At 40.7% G+C, this 9,134-nt stretch overlaps 1 long non-coding RNA gene across 1 annotated transcript; it reads left to right on the top strand.

Moving 5' to 3' along the window:
• Positions 1–646: 646 nt before the first annotated feature.
• Positions 647–8,756, top strand: LOC132672110 (uncharacterized). The gene is made up of 4 exons (XR_009607362.1): positions 647–724; positions 4,969–5,060; positions 7,308–7,368; positions 8,674–8,756. It is a non-coding gene; the product is annotated as an uncharacterized LOC132672110 (long non-coding RNA).
• Positions 8,757–9,134: the final 378 nt, after the last annotated feature.

Below are 9,134 nucleotides of genomic sequence, written 5' to 3' on the forward strand. Positions count from 1 at the left end.
GTGTGAAGGGGGAAGAGTGGAGCTCTTTTCCCTGCAAAAATGTACTTATTCTAAAAAAATAAATATGAATGTGCTATTATTTAGATACTATTGTATATTTTCATTTGTTTCATAACTAACAGTTTTTCAGGCATAGGAAATTTGGGTGGGCATTAAAACATTTCAAAACATTAGCTCACCGTTGATATTAAGAATGATAGCAACCCCTTTATTGAGTGCTGCTGGCCATTTGGGGCACTCATCTGAAATTATCTTATTAAACTTCACGACGACACGACTATCCTGTGGATTATTGTTATGCCAGTCTACAGATGGGAAAAGGAAAATGGTGTAATCAAGATTGAAATGACCACAGTCCGACTTTAAAGCTCATGCTTTATTCATATAACCAATCCAAAGCCTCATTCAAGATACTCTCAGTCTTCCCCTGTGCCGATCCCCTGGGCCATTGTCTCTGCTAATAATGTGTACTTCCCATCCTTTGGCAGCCAAAGGGTTAAAGGTAAGGTAGCTGATTCTGCAGGCAATCTATGCCAGTAATTTGTGGTATGGAATGTTGATGTGCTGAAAAAAAAAAAAAAAAAGATGTTCTAGTTGCCAGGATTTCTTGCATAGAAACAAAACTTCCATTCACATCTTGCTGAATTTCCAGGACCTAATTAGATGTGGGACCAAATATTCCAGTTTCTTCCCTCGACAGGAGCACAGATGAACACTGATGAAGGTTGGAAATAAGATTTTCAGCCTTTTTTCTTTTTAAGAGTTATAGCTTTATTTGACGGTAAGCTTCGATTTAAATACTACCTACAGACTAATGTGTCCTCTCTCAATTTTCTAGTATATCATGTTACATTTGAATGGGACTTTGTCTTTTACCAGACGTGGAATCCTATCTGATGTGCCAATAATGTGAGGCTGGGTGACTCAGAGCGTTGAACGACTTGTCAAATCTCTCCCAGCTCCTAAGAGTCAGGACCAAGTTTCAGACTTGGCACTTCCAATCTCAGGTTCAGTACTTTTTAAACATTTTCACCGCACTTTGGAGTTTTGTTGGCCAAACAGCAATCAAAAGCACATGATGTCAATTGAACTTTTCTTATTCGTATATCAATGTATAGAAAAACCACTTTAATTCTACTCCTGTTAAAAATAGAGTTCGAGTGAAATGAACCAAAGTTTGGGTTTTTTTTTTTTTTTCTTCTTCTTCATCTTGGTCTTAGAAAAACAAAACAAAAAGCAGAAAACAGGAGACAGATTCATTTTTTTTATGGTGACCCGGGACGGATGACACCCAGTCAACCCGAGGATTTGCATAGAGTGTGCGTTGTTTTTGTGAAATGTTGTGCACTGTTATGCTATCGCATTGAGGAATGACACTAGAATTTGGACTTTGAAATAAAGACGAACAGATAAGTCTTGGTGACCCACAAAGGCTAGCCTCTTTTGCCTTAGATTTGCAGACAGGGATTTCTGTGTCGTACAGGGATTAAGGGTGCCAAATGTAGCCAGGAACTGCTTCAGCAATCATAGATGTTGTTTTTCCAATCGGGCCAATCTGCCAGACTGGCAGACAGAAAACTAACAGAAATATTAAATATAGACAGATTCTATAGTTGAATCTTGTTTTTTTCCTCTCTCTGCTGGAAGTCACTATAAAATAGTAGCCTGTGTGTAGGTCATTAAAAACATACACAGATACACACACCGCGTTGTGTGTTTGCACTGTTAAATAAGTCTTTGTGAACTCGATAACTGGGTGCCAAAACAGCTGCCGCAGATGTATTAGGTGGCTGAAGTGGTCCTTCATTTACGATGTTATTCCCAGATACTCTCTCCTGGCTCCCTGTCACACGGCGCGAGATTCCATCCTCTACTGACCTACGCACCTTGGAGAACCATTTCCAGGGAAGCACCATTCTTCCAAATTCATCCCCTCGAGGTCTGGTAAATTTGGTGGATTTGTACTTGGAGACCTTGATAGAAGAGTTGGTTTCATTTCCAGGATTTGTTTCCACGCGTGGTCAACAAAGATGCATAATTACGTGCAATTCTTCTCCTGGCCACAAATGTAACAGAAGGGAGCTCAGTTAGCTTCTGTGACCACAATTTATATAGAGCAAACCCTCCCCTCAGATTCAGAGAAACGATGACGTGATTCCATTGCAACATACACATGTGGCTTCCCCCAGATGCCCCCGGGGTACAAAGGGGCCTTATGCAGCTTGCGTGGCATCATGATCTCTCTTTTCTATGAATATTCTACTATTTTCTCAGCTTTCTTACAACACGTTTTTCTACTTCCTTTGCTCTATATTTCTTAGGAAGAAAAGAGTTTAATAAAGTGATACAAAGAGAACTTTTGTTGGGTAGAATTGACCAATGTTCGCTTAGAAAAATTATCTTCCAAATCATTTTATCTTATAAGTAGGAAGCATACAGGAGTAGTGGGCTCCATTATAGCTGATTTGGAAAGACCTCTTCTTTCCCTTCCATCAGGAAAAGTGGCAAGTGAAATGATGCTATCTTTGGAAATCTGTGTTCTTTATACAAAGCTTGAGAAACAGTATTCTTCAATATTAAAAGTAATATTTAATGGACACGTTTCTACATGGATTGGGAATTACGCTTTTCTCTGATATCAAGGATTTGGAATACCTGACCCTTTGCCTAAAAGCCATGAGTGAATTTCGGGAGCAATAAACAATGCCATCTTCCACCTAGGACTCTTTGCTTCTTGACAGTCTTAGAGTTGTGAGTCTGAATTGGAAAAATTGGTCTTTTTCCCCTTTCTATGTCTGAGAGATGGAGAGCAAGGAGGGGTAGAAAAGTTGCATTCTTCAAACAATCCACATCCCAGAATAAACAGCATATATATAGTCCTTTCTGGATAATTATATGTTGGCAATGCTTGCTAACTAGTTTTGTCTGACTTCTCAACCTAGATTCTTCGCCATTATATTGCATAGCAACACATTCCTTGTACCCGAAAGGCATTTGTGGCCTTGTCATCTTATACATGTGGGAAGACCCCAATTGCAATCTTTAATATGGGAACTTTTCTCTGCATGGGAAACCCTCCTGTCTTGCATCAGAATGCTTCATTGATGGCTCAGGACTATTTGGTACATTTTGAAAATTACGTTTTCTACAGAAGCTTAAAACATCACTGTAAACTTATAGCTTATGAAACATAAATTTATTATCTTACAGTTTTGTAGGCCAGAAATCTGTTGTGGGTCTCACTAGGCTAAAATGACAGTATTGGCAGGCATGTGTTCCCTTCTGGAAATTGTAGGGGAGAACCTGCTTCCGTGCCTTTTCCAGCTTCTAGAGGCTTCTGACATTTCCTGTCCCGTGGCTCCCTTCCAATTTTGAAGCCAGCAATGGGGTATTGGGTCCTTCTCATGTATATTATTCCAACGTTTACGTTCAGCATTACGTCTCCTTCTCTGACTCTGACGTCTCTTCTGCCCCCTTCTTCCACTTAAAAAAATCCCTTGTGATTACATTGGGCCCACTCAGATTATCTGGTATAATCTCTCCATTTAATGTTAGCTGATAGGCAAACACAATTCCATATGCAACCTTTATTCTCCCTTGTCATGTAACAGAACACATTCCTGAGTTCTAGGGATTAGAGTCTGGACATCTTTGGGGGGCTATTATTCTTTCTACCATGCCGCTCCTCCTCTCAGATTTTATTAATGAGGGGCAGAGGTTGAGTTCTTGAACTGGATTAGCAAAGGTTAGCTGCTCTTGGCAGAAGTGAAAAGGATATTGCTTGGATAAATGGTCAGGAGCCTTACCCTAAGCCTGAGCATCATCTCTCAGAGCAGCTCTACAGAATCAGTTCAGAACCAAAATGTTCCGCCTGTAGGATACCTGGAAAAGTGTCATAAATGAACACTACTCCTTTCTAATGTAAGTATAGTAGTACTAAAAAGGAGGCCATTTACATTTACTGACTCTACATTCTTTGGTTCTAGTCAATAGATACATTATTATTCTTTATACAGATTTGCCTGCGAGAAGACAATACATTCCCTGAGAAGGTGATCTGGGTTGCTGGGTTTCTACCTTTGCTCAGTCATTGAGCATTGTCCATCTGTGGGAGGGACACCTCCCATTAGCCCCTGTTGGACAGTGTAGTACGGTGTTTCAGACAAGGCTTGTCTTGGTTGAACCTTCCCACTCTAGTTGTTGAGATGTGCTTTCAAGTCGTTTGAAATGTCCAGTTTTCTCCTTTCTCATTTGAATTCCAGAATTCTAGCTATGTGGGCAGGTTTTAGGTTTGACCTCTGCCCTTCCTCTGCTCAGCCTGGACTTCTGGACTTGGCTCCTGAATTCAGCTCTTTTAGCTTTGCTCATTCTGTTTGATTGGCCCAGTTACTCCAAATTGGATTTTCAATAGTATTTTATTATTCCTCTATTCTTACCCACTCCTTCTACCTTCACTCCTACACTTAGGTCCTCCTAAGGTATGCAGAACTCTCTGCCAGGTCTCACTGACCTTGCCAGGTTTTATCTCAGCCCTTTCTGGTTTTTCTCTTGTTGGTTTCTCGTGACTATGAATAGATACTTAGACAATGGTAAACCTCATTAATGTAGAAGAAGATGCTTTAATAGGAGACATCAAGGTAGGGGCGCCTGGGTGACTCAGTTGGCTAAGTGACCAACTTCGGCACAGGTCATGATCTCATGGTTCATGGGTTTGAGCCCTGTGTCAGGTTCTGTGCTGACAGCTCAGAGCCTGGAGGCTGCTTCAGATTCTGTGTCTCCCTCTGTCTCTGCCCCTCACCTTCTCTCTCTCTCTCTCTCTCTCTCTCAGAAATAAATAAACATTAAAAAAATAGGAGAAACAAAGCAACTCATGATATAGCACATTACACATAATTTCTTTGCAGTGTTTTATGAGGAATCAGAATATAAAGAGTCACTTACTCCGATTCTTATATCTGTCATAACTAGAATCCAGCTACAGAAAGGAAGAGAATCTCAAACGCCTGACACTGAGTTGGGAGATTATCATGATTGGGAAAGAAGATTTTGACCACAGAAATGTGAGTCACTGTATAAAAAATAACGTCTCCCTTTAAACTCACAGGGAACTTTTTTTTAATAAAAAAAATTATTTTTGGCTTTTAGTTGGAAACGTTTCTCAAATTTCTAATTACCTAGAAGTAGTTTTCTCCAGAACCTTTTGGAAATAAAATGTAGGGTCTAGAGAGGAGGAGAAAAGTAGGTGAAAGCCAAAAAAAAAAAAAAAAAAGTTAAGGCGGAGTGTTGTGTTTCTTTGGGAAATTTTCCAAACCATCAGGAGTGTTTGGGGTGGCCTGGGGACGCAAAGGGAGGGCATCTGTGTGTTCAAGAGTGTAATGAGGAGTGCCATGGCTGTGGTAGGTGGTATAGAGGTCCAATGGCCAAAGGTACTCCGAAGCCAGTCCTTCTTCTCAAGGGGAAAAAAAATATCTTCTCCTTCTTCCTTTAACTATAAGACAAGAACTAGGATTAGAGAGGACAGTGGCCCTGTGGGCTTGGGGACTCATATGTAATAAAATTCTCTAAAGAAAACCTTCACAACATGAAAGGGATCTGGCTGAGAGTATTATAGACTTGAACAAGAATTTTGCAAAGAAGGTATGGCAAGGACTGGAGACTCATCTGCAGCCCGCACATTCCTGTAAAACCCTTTAGGCTACAGCCCCGAGAGTCACGGAACATTGAAAGGTAAATGTTTTCAGCGTCAGGCAAGTGTTGAGAGAAATAGTGTGCTACGGCGTCCTCCTACCCGTCCGCTGGTTCCCAACCAAATATTTTTGCCTCAGAATAGATGTTCGGTCATGGTTGGTGCTCCAGGAAATCAGGTGGCCTGAACTTGGATCGTGGCTTCCCTGATTACTCTCCAAATGACTCCAAACAATGTATTTAGCCTCCATATACCTTCTGTGTAATATGGGAGTAATAAGATACCCTCCTTGATTGTGGAGTCCTGACGTGCATGTGAGGTAATGCATGCCACACATTTAGCACACCTCAAGGTATGTAATAGGAATCATTAAGACGGGACTGCAACCGTCATCATTATGAATATTATTACAGTTAGTTGAACTCAATAACTCAAGAGATGTGCCTTTCGGAGCAGCAGGAGTTCTGTTTCCTGATCCTGTCTTAACTAAGGGTTAACTTGCACATATAAGCAAGCTCTCCCTTTCACTTTCCAGGGCACGGACTTCAAAGTTTAGGCTCTCTACACCCTACAATTTGAATTTGTACTACTTTTGGTTCAACGGTGAAATTGTGGTATGGTAGAGCTTACTCAGCCAGGCTCATTTTTTTTCTATTTTCCCTTGCAGCCAGTTTGGCATTACATAGATCTTAAAACTGGTTTCACACTCCATTGTATCAAAGGTTAGAGGTCAATTTGAAACATGGCAGGAGTGGACCGTAATAGCCTTTGGCACCTAGATCCCCCTTTTATACAGTGCAAAGCATTTTAGAAATGCTAACCTCAGTGGGGTGCTCAGATTAGTTCTGTTTTGAATTAGCCCCTCCAATCTGGGTGGTAAAATGCGAGCAGGGAGGTTAAATGAACTTATTCAAGTTCAGGAACAGAGAGCTTTTCGAAACTGATATTCATATTTAGAACACAAGCTTTCACTGCTTTCTACTCCTGCCCCTTCCTCTTAGCCTTCTCTGGGATTAAAGGCATTCTCTGACATTTACAAATTTTCTGTATCTAGAGGGAGATGGCGTTAAAGTGTAATATTTGTCTAATTGTTTTCCTCTTTCTTGGTGAATTTCGTTACTGGACAGAAGGCATCAGGAAGGGAAGAAGGGAAGAGTCTGGTCCTGGGTCTGCTACCAGTCATCACAATGTTTACAAAGTGAAGGGGGTTGCAAAGATGTCCTAGGGAACCAGCCATCCTCACTGGCGGCCCAGCAGGGGGACTCTTTAGGCTTGGTGTTGGAGAGGGAACAGTTCCCAATTGATGCTGAACAGTCGCTTTTATTTTCTAAATGTGGAATTTTCAACAGATGACACCACCCTCCCTTCCCCCCCCCCCCCAAGGAAACTTCTAAGGCTGTCGTTATTGGCTCTGACATCTTTTTGAGGTGGAAAAGGTACATAAGAAGGACAAGAAAAAGAATAAAGAAAAGGAGGAGGAGGAAGAGAAGAGTTAGAGAAGGAAGAGAAAGAGGAGAAGGGGGGGAAAATATTTCTCTTACATTGCTTAAGATAAACATGTCTCTTGGCAAAATTGAAACATCATAGAAGTTCTTTATTTCTGTTATCATTTTTTTTCTAGGATAAGAAAACACTTCAAATATTTGAATGCAGGTTCAACCATAACTGTATTTGAATAACAGGTAAATATGTTCATGGGGGTGTCTCCAGTACGAATGGATGGTAAGGTCGTCTAATCACAGACGGCTTCTTTTCCTTTGGTGTCCCTGCTCTACAATGTAATGCTGAGATTTTGAATTTATGATGAGGGGGATTATTCTATTGTGGCTAAAAATTCTACTGATGCTCAAGTTATCGATCCATCTATCCAACTGGAGATCTTTTGGTTATTTGCCTCACCAGTTTCTTTATTGGTAAAAGTTCTTGTAAATTGCGTTTTAGCAGGGGCTTTATTTAAATCTCTCTCCTATCGTTTGGTAAGGAGTAGCTTTTCAGCTGTTTGCTATGAATGTGTCCACTTTATGTAACTACCAAATGCCTCTGTAACATTCTGGACAATGTGCACTCGTTTTATCATGTGACATTTTCTATTCAACATTGGCTGTATCTATAGACAGAGGCAGGCAGGAGAGATGGGACTTTATTGTCTTAGCCTCCTGGCGTGTTGAGTAGAAACTCTACATCTTAACCTTTACAGTTAATGGTAGAACACACACAAGTGCTCAGCCTAGGCTCTCAGTCAAACATCAAAAATTGGGAGTCAATTCTGAAATGTTATTTTGGGGGATGTAATAGGTGCGTTTCTGGCAGATTTCATGTAGTGCTATTCAACTGTCCTAATGGGGGTCAGATGGGAATGGTGAATCTCAATGTTTCCTAGTAGCTCTTAAAGTCCTGCCTAGACAAAAAGTTGCAAAATACACATTTTTCTCATAGACTCGGGCAACATGTTCATGGAATCCTCAAAAATGCATTCAGTTAAAATCATTAGAATACAGCTCACTGGGGCGCCTGGGTGGCACAGTCAAACACCTGACTTCGGCTCAGGTCATGATCTCACGATCTCATGATCTCAGGGCTCATGGGTTCGAGCCCTGCATCAGACTCTGTGCTGACACCTCAGAGCCTGGAGCCTGCTTTGGATTCTGTGTCTCCCTCTCTCTCTCTGCCCTTCCCCCGCTCTCTCTCTCTCTCTCTCTCTCTCTCTCTCCCTCAAAAATAAATAAGCATTAAAATAAAGGAAAGAAAAAAAGAAAATGTTCCTCCCCCGCTCATGCTCTGTCTCTCTCTCTCTCTCTCTCTCTCAAAAATAAGCATGAAAAAAAATGGAATACAGCTCGTTTTATTGATGTTCTACTTTGAGAAATAGAAAGTCAGTGCCCATGAGACTTCTAGATATTTCCTCCTATGGTTAGCTTTGATATCTCCAGGCAACTAGTGCCAATAAGTCTGAGTAGATATGACATTCAGCATCCTTTCCTTTTCAGATGCTTAAGGATATCATGGAGAACCTCAAGCATTAAAATATTCACCTTTGGGCAGCACCAATTAGTTTTGCAAATCAAATAAATTGGCATAAGATGCACTTTAATGGGTATAAGATGTCCTTAAAGTTACTTGGAGTGTCATCCTAATTTGAAAAATGCCTTATGGGGCCAAATGGAAGTCTTTCTCATTTTTTTCTGACAATATTCCATATAATGTTCACTGATAGATTAATATTGAAAATGGCCTCGCTCTCAACAAGCAGTCAGACTCTGCCAGTCACAGACCATACTGAAATGGCTTGCCTTAGTAGTTTTGGATATTTCTAGTTTATACATATTTTATTTTAAGTTTCATGCAATTAAGAAGGGAACAGGATTTGAAGAACTATCCCTGAGCCATAATTCTTTTATGATAGTTCCCAGATTCTGGGAAAGTCTAAGTTCATCTAACTTTTTGGTAG

The sequence above is a fragment of the Panthera onca genome, chromosome C1 (assembly GCF_046562875.1).
Source record: "Panthera onca isolate mPanOnc1 chromosome C1, mPanOnc1 haplotype 2, whole genome shotgun sequence".
NCBI lineage: Eukaryota > Metazoa > Chordata > Mammalia > Carnivora > Felidae > Panthera > Panthera onca.